At 54.7% G+C, this 13432-nt stretch overlaps 2 non-coding genes across 2 annotated transcripts; one reads left to right on the plus strand and one right to left on the minus strand.

Moving 5' to 3' along the window:
• The first annotated feature begins 6609 nt into the window (after nt 1-6609).
• LOC133257908 (small nucleolar RNA U3) lies at nt 6610-6819 on the plus strand. The gene has a single exon (XR_009739761.1). It is a non-coding gene; the product is annotated as a small nucleolar RNA U3 (small nucleolar RNA).
• Nucleotides 6820-8254: 1435 nt separating this feature from the next.
• On the minus strand, nt 8255-8327 carry TRNAW-CCA (transfer RNA tryptophan (anticodon CCA)). Its single transcript has one exon. It is a non-coding gene; the product is annotated as a tRNA-Trp (tRNA).
• Nucleotides 8328-13432: the final 5105 nt, after the last annotated feature.

A 13432-nucleotide genomic window follows, 5' to 3' on the forward strand; every position in this document is an offset into this window, starting at 1 on the left:
AGAGCCAGGATTGACCCCCACAGGGCCCCAAAGGATGCTGGGAGGATCTGTGATTTTACCCTAAACGCAGTGGGGATCCTGGAAGGTCTGAGAAGTTCAGATTTACATATTTAAAGGTTTGCTGGCGCTGGAGTGTAGCAAGTAAGGGGGAGGGGGGCGGAATATAGAGGCAAGCTGGCCTACAACGGAGACCAGTTAGGCTACTGATGGTTTGCAGGTGAGAGCTGGTGAGGGGGCTGAGCTTAGGTGATGGCAAAGCAGAGCACCTGCGCCCCCCACCCCCAGTTCTTAACAGCAGTCTGGGTGACCTCAGGTTACTTGGCAATGAGTCACATTTAGGGAGCACCTGTACCATATGTATGCCGGTACCTGGGAGGAGGGGGAAGGGAAGATGAACAGAGTTTGACATTACCTGTCCAGAAGTATCTCCATCCAGTGGACAGACAGACAGGCACACAGAAAGGAACCAGCCCCAGTGAAAGGATGAGGGCCACAGGAAAACCCTTTAACTGAAGTTTTAGCGACCGTACAGGACTAACATTCTCCCAGTAGGAAGGAGGTGAGCCCGTGTTTGGGAGAGGCAGCATCGCCTTGTGCCTCCAGGCAAGTGAGTTCCTACAGCCTGAACCTTAGTTGCTGCCTCTGTGAAATGGGGCCATCATGCCTGTTCTGCTTCCCTAGAGATGGTTAGATGGTCATGGTGTTGAGAAAGTCCGTATACACCTTACATTTGCTTGCAGTCAGGTTTTATCGTTATCTTCCAACACACACACACACGTGCACATTCACATTCAGGCTCAAGTGTGCACGCAAATCTTCCGTCTCTGCTCTCTCCCTTCTCCCTTATTAAGAAAGACCAACTCTCAGGAAGAAGGTGGCAGAGTCACCCACACTGCCAGCTAGGCATGCCCTTCCTACCAGGACTGGCATCTGACCAAGGACTAGACCAGACACTGTGCCCGGCACAAAGGATATGCTCAAGTAATCGAATTGTTGAATGAATGGGTGCATGCTTTATAGGAGTCGTACTTCAGTGAATGGGTGGATGGACGGACAGATAGATGGATGAGAAAACAGACATTGGGACAATTAATGGAAGATAAAGTGAATAAGGAATTCACTGTGGGTGCATAATATAGCCACTCAGCTGAGGTTCTAAGTGTGGGGCTGGAGGCATTGCCACGGGGGGCTCATTCAAGGGGGCTTCCTTCACGCTGCAGCTGTGATTCTGTGCTTCAGAGGCAGGCTCAGGACCAGAGCTTGGCGACAGGTGCATAGGAAGCAGCTGTGGCCACAGGTCAGTCAGGCTGCATCCCTGTTCCAGATATGTCCACCCCCGGAGTCCTGTCCCCGAATGCTCCTGTCAGTCCAGGTTTCACTGTGGCCTGGGAGAGAGGAAAGAGCCCAGCGATGACTCAGTGAGTCTCCCCAGCCCAGGCCCTTGCCGGCTCGGGGCTCCTACTGCCCCATCCGTGCAGAGTTCTCTAAGAGCAGCCAGTGTTCTTACATGGCGACAGGCTGAGTGGCCTGCACTGGAAATGAATGGACAACCTGACACATCCCCAGTCTCAGAAGATGACACAGCCCAGCCACTGGCCCCACTCAGAGGGCACCCTCAGGGCCCCTCCACCCTGTGCAATAGATTGCAGTTTATGAAAGACATTCTTCTCCATGAAACGAGCAGAGGCAGGAGAGAGAAACCTTCCACACTGAAGTAGCGACCTCCCCAACCTGCTTCATCCCCTCATGCTGTGCTGTTGTCTTTATTACACGTTGTCGTGGTCCTCAGTCACGCAGTCCATGCGACCCCATGGACTGCAGCCTGCCAGGCTCCTCTGCCCATGGGATTTCCCAGGCAAGAATACTCGAGTGGCTTGCCAGTTCCTTCTCCAAGGGACCTTCCCAGATCAGGGATCGAACCCACATCTCCTGCATTGGCAGGTGGATTCTTTACCACTGAGCCACCAGGGAAGCCCTTTATTACATGTAGCCTTCCCTGAAAGCCTGCTATTTACCCACTGTCGAATTTGTCTCTCCCCTAGAAAGTAAACCCTATGTGGACAGGGATCATGTCCTGTTCATTGCTCTGTCTCCAACTCCTAGAAGAATGCCTGACTCTTAGAAGGTGCTTATATTAATTGCCAGGGTAAAGAGATAAATATTAATAGAGGGGCGGGGCGGATGTATAGGTTATTGTAATCTAGTTCAAAACAACCATATATTAAGTTCCAGGTGCTGGGCTAAACACTTCTTAATAATATTTATTTTTATTTATTTATTTGGGTGCACCAGGTCTTAGTCGCCACCTGCGGGATCTAGTTCCCTGACCAAGGATAGAACCTAGGCGCCCTGCAGTGGGAGTGCACTCTTAGCCACTGGCCCACCAGGGAAGTCCCCTGGGCCAAGCACTTCTCAAGGCTCCCGGCTTTGTGAGGAACACTGTTAGTGTTCCCATTGTACACACCAGGAACCCAAGGACCGGACAAAGGAAGTGGCTGCGCCCAGGTGCAGAGCCCAGCTTTAGAACCAAGTCTGCCTGTGAGCATAGGCCATGTTCTTAGCCAGGCCACCATCTGACACCCCTGTTTCCCCAGCACCCGGTGATGTTGGAGCCACTGGAAGTTAAAAGTTGGGACTCAGACGTATTGTCTGATTCCATTTAAGGAAATATTCAGAATAGGCAGATCCATAGAGACAGAAAGCAAAAAGTGGTCACCTAGGGATGGAGAGAAGAGAAGTTGGGGGGAATAGGGAGTGAAAAGTAATGGGTATGGGGTTTCTTTCTTGGGGTGATGTAAAGGTTTGAAAGTTGATTGTGGTGATGGTCACACAACTCTGAATACGCTAAAAGCCATTAAACTGTACATTTCGTGTTTTAAAACTATTTATTTATTTGGCTGTATCAGGTCTTAGTTGTGGCATGCGGCATCTTTCATCAGAGCACGCCCAGCCTTCTTTAGTTGGGGTGTGTGGGCTTCTCTCTAGTTGGGGTGCAGGCTCAGTTGCCCCATGACATGCGGGATCTTAGTTCCCCGACCAGGGATTGAACCTACATCCCCTGCATTGGAAGATGGATTCTTAATCCCTGGACCACCAGGGAAGTCCCCAAGTTGTACATTTTTAAATGGGCAAATTGTATGGTATGTGGGTTACATCACAATAAAGCTGGTGTTAAGAAAACGGTTGGGGCTCAGGAATCTTCACTTTCTGCCACTTCCCTGGGAAACACATCACATTCTCTCTGAGCCTCAGGTTCCTAAGCCGTTAAAAGGTGGAGGGGAATGAATGTCTCATGGGGTTAATGTGAGCATTACATGAGATAATACACGTTATTATTCTCATTTTATCAAGGGGTAGAATTAGGCCAGAGAAGGGAAGTGACCTGGCCCAGGACGCAGAGCCGGTGGGTTACAGGTGAGGGCTCAGGCCTGGGCCACCGGGCTCCACCGCTTCTCCAGCATTCTGTGGACTGGGTCCCCATTTGTGTCCCCGTCCACCTAGTCACTGCAACTCGCTTCCGCCTTCCCCTTTCTCTTGGGCTCTGAGGCTCTGTCTCCCCACTGCCCACACCTAGGAGCAGACCGAGGTAGCGAGGTCCCCCTAGAGCACAGCCCCCAGCCTACTCCCCTCCTGGGGCCATGATGCTGTCTTGCCTTTGCTTGTAATAAAGAAAATATCTCAGCTACCCTTCCACGGTTGCTTGGCAACCCCAAAGGGGGTGGGGGGGAGCAAAGGGGAGGAGGGAAGGGGGAGGACTCTGGAGCCAATCTGGAGACAAAGAGTAGGATTTGGGTGACATGGAGCCTGTTCTTAGTGCTAACCTGGCCTGGCCGGGGTGGTGGGTGGGGGCGGGGGGCTTCCTCCCACCCCAGTGTCTCACACCAATAAATATGGATTAGGGAAATGGGCAGAGTTTTTCCCACGGGCCTGAAAGGCCGCATCTGACCTTTCTACCCCCTTTATGTACCAACGTGACAGTCAGAGGGAGCAAAGAGCGGGACCCCCCTGAGAAGCCTCCCCCGTGGCCTTCTGACTTGGGGAAACTTTTCACCCTTCTCCCTCCCCTGGGGCCCCAGACCAGGTCACAGCCCCCCCGCCTGGGGCCCTGGGCCCAGGGATGAGGAAGAGGCTACTCTTCAGGTGGGAGTCAGGAGCTCCCAAGCCTTGAGGGCCCAGGGCCAGGCGTGCGGCCCTGCGTCAGCCTGTGAAGGTGCTCCCCGCCTCCAGTGCCCATCCCCTGCTCCATTGCTCTGGCTCTGTGCGCCCTCCCCGCCCCACCCACCTCTGCCCGCCCCCCCCCGGCCTCCTGTGTGAGGAGCCCTGCTCCCTGCCAGGCCCTCATACAGCCCTGTCCCTCTTCTCTTCTTTCCTGACCTCACGTCACACCCCTCTTCCCCACCGCCTCAGCTCCATTTGTTTCCCCTCTTTTACTCTTCTCTGGGGTGGGCCCCCCTGCCCCAGTCCCCCCCAAATTCTGCAGTACCCCCCAAACCAGGAAGCCCTTGAGGAGGCTGGCATTCCCGAGGGGAAGATGGCAGGAGGGGGTTGCAAACAGAGGAGGGTGGGGGCAGTGATCTCTCTCCCTGGTGCCCTGGTGCCCTGGCTCCCTGGCCACTGGCCGGGGGTGGAGAAAGGCCGCTCTGAATGGAGTCAGTGTGAAGACAGGAAAAACAAACACCTCAGCCTGAGCCCGTACTGGCCCGCTGGGGCGGGGGCATGGAGGGGTGCGGGGGGCAGATGGGGCAGGGCCTGGGGCTCCTCTCAGCCTTGCTCCATCCACCCTCTCTGGGTTCCCAAGGGCCCATGGCTTCCTGGACCCCCGGCCCACAGTGTCCAGAGAAGGAGTGGGTTCAGGGACCGCAGACAAGCCCCCTAGGAGACACCTTTGCCCCAATCCTGCCCAGCCCCATGGCCCAGCCCCTCAGCCAGTGCCCTCCCTGCCCGGCAGATGCCAGGAAAATCTGTGCCCAGGAAGGGCGGGCTGGCACCTGAAGGCCTGCCTGACCGGCCCTCCTCAGCAGCAGGAACTGGGTAGGGAAATCACCTTGTGCCAGAGACGGCGGCTCCAGCAGTGCCGCCCGCCTCCAGGGCCGAGGGGACCCCAAGACAGACGCTCTGCCCCACAGGTGAGTGTTCCTCCCGCCCCCAAGCAGGCAGGGAGGGAGTGGGAGGCTGTCCTCGTTGGGGTTCCCAGGAGCCCCACGCATCCCCAGAAATCGCGCCAGTTTCTGTCGGGCTGTCTCGCCCTCTGTCTGCGGTGCGCGTGGCACTGGTGGTTTGGTGAGAGGAGCCACAGGGTGATTAGAGGAGCTGGAGCTGAAGTTTGCAGATGAAGGGAGGCAGAAGGGGCTGGACTCTGGCAAGCAGGACTCTTGGATTCCAAGCCAACTTTTTGATTAGACCTGTGGAATCACAGAGGCTCCTGGGATGGTCTCCTCTGAACACTCTGGATCCTAAATGACCTTTGGGATGAGCTCAGAGAGGGGTAGCAACTCATCCTGGTGGTGGAGTAGGAACTCAAGCCCACCAGGCCCCCTGAGGACGCCAGGGGCCGTACCGTTTGTGCTGCGGATGCCGGCCATGCACAGGTCCCTGGCCGTCCCCCTCCACATACGGTTTGGTCCCTCTGGATTTTTCAGGGACAGCAGTGGGAGGGCAGACTGCAGACAGCACCTCCCAGGGCACCCTTAGCTTTCTGTCCTCTCTCCAGGCACCGTGCCCAGGCCCAAGAGCCCCTGCCCAGGCATCAGAGAAGTCATTCTCTTCTGATGGCCCCTCGGAAGCCATGATTGGCCTCGGCTTTTCAGAGCCCAGAATACAGGGCCTCCGTAGAGCTCAGGGTGTAACCACAGTGCCTCATGCTGTAATCAAAGCCTAACCACTCCCTGGAAAGCGAGGCCAACAGCTGCCTGCCTGCCACAGGGTCCCCAAAGTGCCCACCTTGAGGTGTCCTGCCCTGTGTAGCAGACAGCCCTCACTGAGTCAGGTGCCATTCCAAGGCCTTGCGTGTACTTTGCTGAATGGTCTCCTAGAAGGTGGATGCAATTTTGCAGACTGGAAAACCAAGGTGCAGAAAGTGGAAGTCACTTGTCTGTGCACACACTGCTAGGAGCTGGGATTCGAACTCACAGGCTGGCTCCAGCATCCTAAGCCTTTAAATGTCCCCCTATCCTGCCTCTAATTACTAGGAGGTCTCCACTAGAGGTCATTGTGTCCAATCCCCTGCATCTGGGTGTTTGGCCAAGCCAACCTATGCTCACAGACAAGAATCAATCTAGTTTTTAAAGGCACCTGCTCCAAGGGTGGAATTCCCCCTGGGGGTAATCAGACATTTATTTATTCATAGCCTTCTGGCTGGGAGGAGAGGCCCTCCCACCCAGGACTCAGCAGGGTCCAGCTGCCTCTCGTTGTCCTTCTCTCCTTCCCTCCACAGTAGAATCTATAATCAGAGGGGAACCAGCCTTGCCTTGTATCTCGGCTCCGTAACCTCCAAGCTGTGTGGCCTGGGACAAACAACTCAGCTTCTCTGAGCCTCAGTTATCAACTGCAAACTAGGGTTAACGGTACACCCGCTTTGTGAGGTTGGTGAGGATTAAATGATCAAAGGGGATGAAAAACTCTTTCAGGAATCCTGACTATAGTTCATTACTAGAGAAGTTTCTCTGACCCTGTCGAACACCAGAAACCCCAAGGAAGAGGCTCTCCATTCTCTCTGAGTGTGCAACCTGCTCTGAGGGTTGTTTCTGCAACTGCCACTGGCTGTTGATAATTCTCCTCTTCCTCTGGGAGAGTAAGAGGCAGAGGATGCTGCTGCGTGGTCTCCATCATTTAAAAAAGAAAAAGAAGTGGTGGCTTAAGGTAGCAAGGGGTCAGTCAGTGATCTCAGTGCCTGACTTCTGTGAAGTGCCCAGAATGAAGTGAGAAATCCTTTTCATGATCATCATCAAAGAGACCTCCCCTGTCTGCAGGATTAGAGCCTCTTACTTTGAGCCTTATAGTTTAGCCACCTGGTTACAGAGAGAGAAACTGAGGCCCAGAGAGGAGAGGTACTCTCAGGAAAGCTCTCAGGCTCCCTCATTCCCAGTTGGATCCTCCATCCCTTTTCCTTCACTCCTGAGTCCTGCTCTGGCTTTCTATGCCCAGGGTCAGGCCCTGGTACCCAGTCCTGCCCAGGCAGAGCCTTGGAGAGGAGTGAACAGAGGTTGGAGGAGTAGGCGCAGAGGCCCGGCGCGTTCTCAGACCAGGCTCTTTGTCTGCCGCTTTGTGATGGTAAGCGCTGCTCCTAAATCAGGTCTGTGACACTGTTATTGTTGCCCAGGGCGCAGAGAGTCTAAACTTTTCCCCTGAGGTCAAGAATGTGGCCGGTCCCCAAGCCGCCCGGAGCAGGGGCCTGGGTGGCTGGGGGTGGGGCTGGGGCCTCACCCTGAGCTGGGGCGAGATGTTGGGGGGAGGGGGTCACCGGGAACAAAACGCTTTGAAATGCCTCCTCTCCATCACTGCCAACATTGTCCGCTGCCCGCGGGGGGCCTGGCACCGCCTTGCCGGGGCTCCGGCCCCCAGCCCTGGCCAGGCCCGGCCCGGCATCTGAAAATGGACAGAAGGTTATTGTCCCTCCTCGCGGCCCTTTGTCTGTCCCAGTTCCAGATGTCTAGGCTGGGACCAGGGAGCTGACCCATGGTGGGCAGGGGGGAGGGGACAAAGGGGAAGAGCACGGGTCACTGCATCCTGAGGGGTCGTTCCCAGACCCTGGGATCCCACCCAGCCACGGCCCAGTCACCTTCTGGGCTGTCTCGGCCCTGGGATTGTCCCTGTTCCCTGGTCTCTCCTGCCCTTCCCGACAGGCCAGGTTCCGGCCTCAGGATGAGTTCAGAGCCGGGCACCTGGGGATTCCCACTGATCTACCCCCGTATCTATGCAATGGGGACAACGGTGCACCCTCTCAAAGCCTGCTGTTCCCCGGGTGGGTATGAGTATCACTGGACCAGGGTGCACGCATTCACAAGAAACGACAGAGCCCTCAAACATGGCAGCTCCGTGCTGGGCATGGGGGTGCACTATGGTGGGTGGACCATTCAGATCCTTCCAGATTGTGTTTATTTATTTTTTTTAATATTTATTTTTATTTATTTATTTGACTGTGTTGGGTTTTAGTTGCAGTATGTGAGAATCCCATAGTGGGCTGCTGTCTATGAGGTCGCACAGAGTCGGACACGACTGAAGAGACTTAGCAGCAGCAGCAGCATGTGGGATCTAGTTCCCTGACCAGGGATCGAACCTGGGTCCCCTGCATTGGGAGCATGGAGTCTTAGCCACTGGACCATCAGGGAAGTTCCCTATCTTATTTTTTTTTAGTATTTATTTATTGACTTTTAAAAAATTAATCTACTTTTGGCTGTGCTGGGTCTTCGTTGCTGTGCAGACTTTTGACTAGTTGCAGAAGGCAGGGGCTACTGTCTAGCTGTGGTGCGCGGACTTCCCATCGCAGTGGCTTTTCTTATTGTGGCACTCGGGCTCCAGGGTGCACAGGCTCAGTAGTTGTGGTGCACGGGCTTTGTTGCTTGCTCCAAGGCATGTGGGGTCTTCCCGGATCAGAGATTGAACCCATGTCTCCTGTATTGGCAGGGCAGATCCTTTACCACTGAGCCACCAGGAAAGCCCTTATTTACTTGTTTATTTGGCTGCTCTGGGTCTTAGCTGCGGCATGTGGGATCTAGTCCTCTGCCCAGGGATCAAACCTGTGCCCCCTGCATTGAGACAGTGGAACCTTAGCCACTGAACCGCCAGGCAAGTCCCCGGGTTGTGGTTTATAGTCATAATAGGAAGGAGTAACATTTCCCACCCACTCTGTGTCTGTAAACCACTTTACCTGCTTTATCTCATCCTTTTCACAAAAAATCAACAGTAGATACTGTTCTTATTTTCCAGCTTTGGATACGGAGATTCTGAGAGGTAAACTCCCTTGCCCAAACCCAGGCTGCCGGGAAGCAGGAAAGCTGGGATCTCAGCCCAGGCTGACCGCTGCCACCGAGAGGAATGATCCGCTAATAATACTTGGAAGGTGCTGAGCACAGAGCCTGGCATGGCTCCCGACTCAGCCCACGGAGCCGGTGGTGGTGTGATTCCACCCGTCAGCTTCCCATTTCACAGATGGCACTACTGAGGTTTAGACCAGAGAAAGAAAGCCTGGGTGAGACGCTCAGGGAAGCTTAAACAGCAACCCACCAGGGCCAGCCAGAGAGGCAGTCAGCCTGGTTGGAGTTTCAAAGCCCGGTTCTGTGTGGGCTTGAGCTAGTAACTTGGCTTCGCCGTGCCCTGGTGTTCTCATCTATAAAATGAAGGTATTCCCTACTTTACAGGGTTGTTGTGAAGATTCAGTTTGATGATGCATTTCGAGCACTTAGCACAATGCCTGGCACACACAGCACACAGTTAATGAGAGCTATTCCCCTTATTATTCTGAATGGGGTAACGTTTATCCTTTTGAACCCTCCTCTCACCTGGGGTCACCTGAGGACAAGGCCCTGTTGATGGGAGGGGCTGCGGGATGGGTTCCCAGTTGTTGAGTGGGGGTGGGGACAGTAATGCTTGGCCTGCTTAGGGGTCTCTAGAAGTGTGGCAGCAGGCTACTGCTGCAGGTTGCAGGTCGGAAGAAGGCCAGAGGGATCAGGCTGGGAGGGGCAGGGGCTGCCTGGGCCCAGAGGAGTTAACAGCTCCCAGGCCCTGGCCCAGCGGGGCTGCCACGCTGCAGTCCAGCCACAGCAACGCAGCAGGCAACGATCTTAGCAGAGGAGCCAGGGCGGCTTCATGATGGGCAAAACAGCTGGCTGCCCGGGGAAAACAGCTGGCTGGGCCCCAGCCTCCTGAAGACCAGGGCAGAGCCTCAGAGGACAGCTCCACATCTGGGCTCCTGGGAGACGAGGGCCTGGCCAAGAGCAAGAGGGTGGTCCTTTGGGGTGGGGTGGGCGTTGGGTGGGACCCTTGGAGATGAAGGGCAGATTCCCGGAGCAAAGGCTGGAGCTATTCTAGGTCTAAGCAGAGTGGTGACTCCAGCTGGGATTTGAGGGGTGTCTCAGTCTCCCCTCAAATAGGAAGGATGAGGGGCAGCAGAGCAGATGGGGGCAAGACTGCGCTCGGCCTTGGGTCATCTTGGAACCCAGCTTGGAACCGGAGGTGGGAGGGAGCCCGGTGGGGGCTCCTGGACCCCCACCTGCCGAGCGGCATCCCAGGACGAGGAGCTATGTGTGGGCCCCTCCTCCGGCTTGGAACCTGGGCTCCCTTGGCCACAAAGCAGGACAGGGGCCCAGAGAGCCCCCAACCCAGGAGACGTGAAGCTAGCAGCTGGTAAGAGCTCCGTCCGTGCACCCCCTCTGCCGTGGGCTTCCCCTCCCCATCTACTTGGCTGCCAGGCTGTGAAGACCCCCAGCCCTGGGGCTCTGTCAAGGTCTTGGGGTACCTCTAGACTGTCCCCACCCATTGGAAGGGAAACGGCACCTGAGACCTCACGGTAGGTTGGGCAAGGAAGGCAGAGGGTTAATGGGGGTGTGGCCAGGGTCCACCAGACCACAGCCACCTGCCAGGGTTCCTGACCCCCAAGTCCCATAGGCCAGAGACCCCTAATTTCTCTCTGACCTAAGGGTCTCCTCTTGCCCACCCTCTTAACCTCCAGGAAGAGGGGGTTGGCCCTTGGGTGTGCCAACCTCAGAGCCCCCTCTCTGATGAAGGCCACTCTGCAGAGCCTTTGCCAGTGGGCAGACCTTGGAGCTGAGGCTCCCAGAGGGAAGAAGAGGGTGCTGGGGAGGGGGATAGTCCTTCCAGGGTCTCTATTTCTGGAAGCCAGAGCGGAGCCTGAGGCACTGGCGCCACCGCCTGGCTTTGGCCAGAACTACCATGACTGAGGGATGGGGGTGAAGGTGCTGGTGGGGGGAGGAATCTAGAGCCCAGCTAGATGTTGATCCAGGGTGGTCTGGATCCTATTCAGCCAGATGGACCCAAACATTTTTTTCTAGGCATTACTCCAAGAGTGAGACCTTAGGCCCCATAGAATAGCAGCTTCAGTCTTGAGTCGGTACCAAAATCACCTGAAAGGCTTGTTGGTTTGTTTAACTTGAACTCCCAGAGGTTCTGATTCAGCGGGTATGGAGAGGTGCGGCTGCTGCTCAGTTGCTCAGTCGTGTCCAACTCTGAGACCCCTTGGACTGTAGTAGCCTGCCAGGCTCCTCTGTCCATGGGATTCTCCAGGCAAGAATACTGGAGTGGGTTGCCATTTCCTTCTCCAGTGATAAAGTATGAAGTAAGTGAAGTGAAGTCGCTCAGTCATGTCCAACTCTTTTGCGACCCCATGGACTGTAGCCTACCAGGCTCCTCTGCCCATGGGATTTTCCAGGCAAGAGTACTGGAGTGGGGTGCCATTTCCTTCTCCACAGGTATGGGGAGGGAACTAGAAATTTGCATTTCTAACAGTTTCCAGGCGAGGCTGATGCTGGCTGGTCCAAGGACCATGCTTGGAGAATCACTGCTTTAGAGTTTCTGAGTTTGATGTCATATTACCTTTGCAGAGTATGTCCTATTTTTATAAGGCAAAAAAAAAAATATATATATATATATATATATGAGTGTCAGTAGGGGTACAGGCGCTTGATCAGCCCACCCTAGTCAGTAACATCATATTTCTATCGAGAGCCTACCCAATGCTGGGCTAGCCCTGCTGTAGGGCTGGGATAAGTAGTGAGGAAGGCAGACGGGTCCTTGCCTCAGCACTCACAGCTAGGCAGGTCTGGCGTGTGATCTTTCCACCTGCAGGTCTGATAAAAGGCAGCTCACAACAAGGTCCAGAGCAGAACCTGGTTTCACATTCTACTGCCCCTGCGTAGATCTTCCTCATTCAGTCCCAGCCCACATCACACCCTGTGAGTCACCTGACTCCTCCCTCCATTTCTCACATCTAATCACTTATACATCTCAGCCCTGCCCATCATCAGCTCTCCTGGTAACATGCTTTCCCGGGCTTCCATCTTTGCCCCCAGAGTCCACCCTCTGAGCTGCAGCCAAAGCGATCTTTTTAAGACAAACCATGTTACTCCTCTGCTTACACTCTCCAGTGTCTTCCTATTGCACTTAAAAAAGAAAAATCCAAAATCCCACCATAGCTTTAAGACCCTAAGTGGTCCTCACCTCTTACCACACTCCCCTTGCTCACCTTGCACCGACTGCCCTGGCCTCCTGGCTTGTTCCCACCACAGGGCCTTGGCCCCATGTCCATATGCAACAACTTCTCCCAGATCTCCTCGTGGCTGGCTCCCCTTATGCTCCAGAACGTCTTCACTGACCTGTCTATTCAGTGTTGCCTCCACCCTCGGATACTGTCTGTTCTCGTTAACTTGTTTTACTTCGTTCGTAGCATTTACTGTTCTCTGAAGTTATTTATTCATTTGTCAGTTTGCTTGTTTCCTGTCTGTCTTCCCTCATCGGAATGTGAGCACCCTAGGAACAGAGACCGAACCTCTGTATCCCCAGTACCTAGAATTCTACCTGCATATGACTTGTGCTCGGTAAATATTTGCTGAGCAAACGGGACTATATAGGATGCAATGCAGCGGTAGGTCCCCAACATGACATCCGGAAAGGCTTTCCAGAGGGCTTGGAAGAGTTGACCAGAAAGAGAAAGACCAGTTCAAGCAGAGGAATTAAAAAAGAGACAGAGAGAATATGGGAAGGTCTTAAAGCACGGAGTGTTCTGGAACCTGTACATAGTCCAGTTTGGCTGGGGCAGGAGATAGGGGAGAGGAAGTCAGGGAAGATGGAGAAGCATCAGGCAGTCCACGAAGGGTCTCCTTGTTCCTGGAGGAATCTGAGCTCTATGCTGAGGGCATTGGCCGCCCCCAGTGGGTGGAACATCATGCCGTTTAGAAAGGACCACTGAGGGAATTCCCTGGTGGTCCAGTGGTTAGGACTTGGCTCTTTCACTGCAGAGCGAGGGGCCCAGGTTCCATCCTTGGTTGGGGAACAAAGATCCCTCATGTGAAGCCACTCAGTCGTGTCTGACTCTTTTTGACCCCATGGACTGTGCCCACTAGGCTCCTCTGTCTATGGGATTATACTGGACAATTATACTGGAGTGGGTTGCCATTCCCTTCTCCAGGGGATCTTCCTGACCCAGGGATTGAACCTGGCTCTCCTGCATTGCAGGCAGATTCTTTACTGTCTAAGCCACCAGGGAAGCCTCTCATGCTGTGCGGTGTGGCCAAATTAAAAAAAAAGAAAAAGAAAGGACCACTCGGTGCAGAACGGTTTCCAGGGAGAAGGCCTAGGGTAGGGGTGTGAGTACTGGGAGGTGCAGTGGCCTGGGGGAGTGGTGCTGATGCTCTGAGCCACAGGAGTGACCGCGTGCAGGAGACACTGAGGTGGTCTGGCCATGATGAGTGTGGAGTGGGCG

This window comes from Bos javanicus, chromosome 11 (genome assembly GCF_032452875.1).
Source record: "Bos javanicus breed banteng chromosome 11, ARS-OSU_banteng_1.0, whole genome shotgun sequence".
In the NCBI taxonomy this organism is placed as follows: domain Eukaryota; kingdom Metazoa; phylum Chordata; class Mammalia; order Artiodactyla; family Bovidae; genus Bos; species Bos javanicus.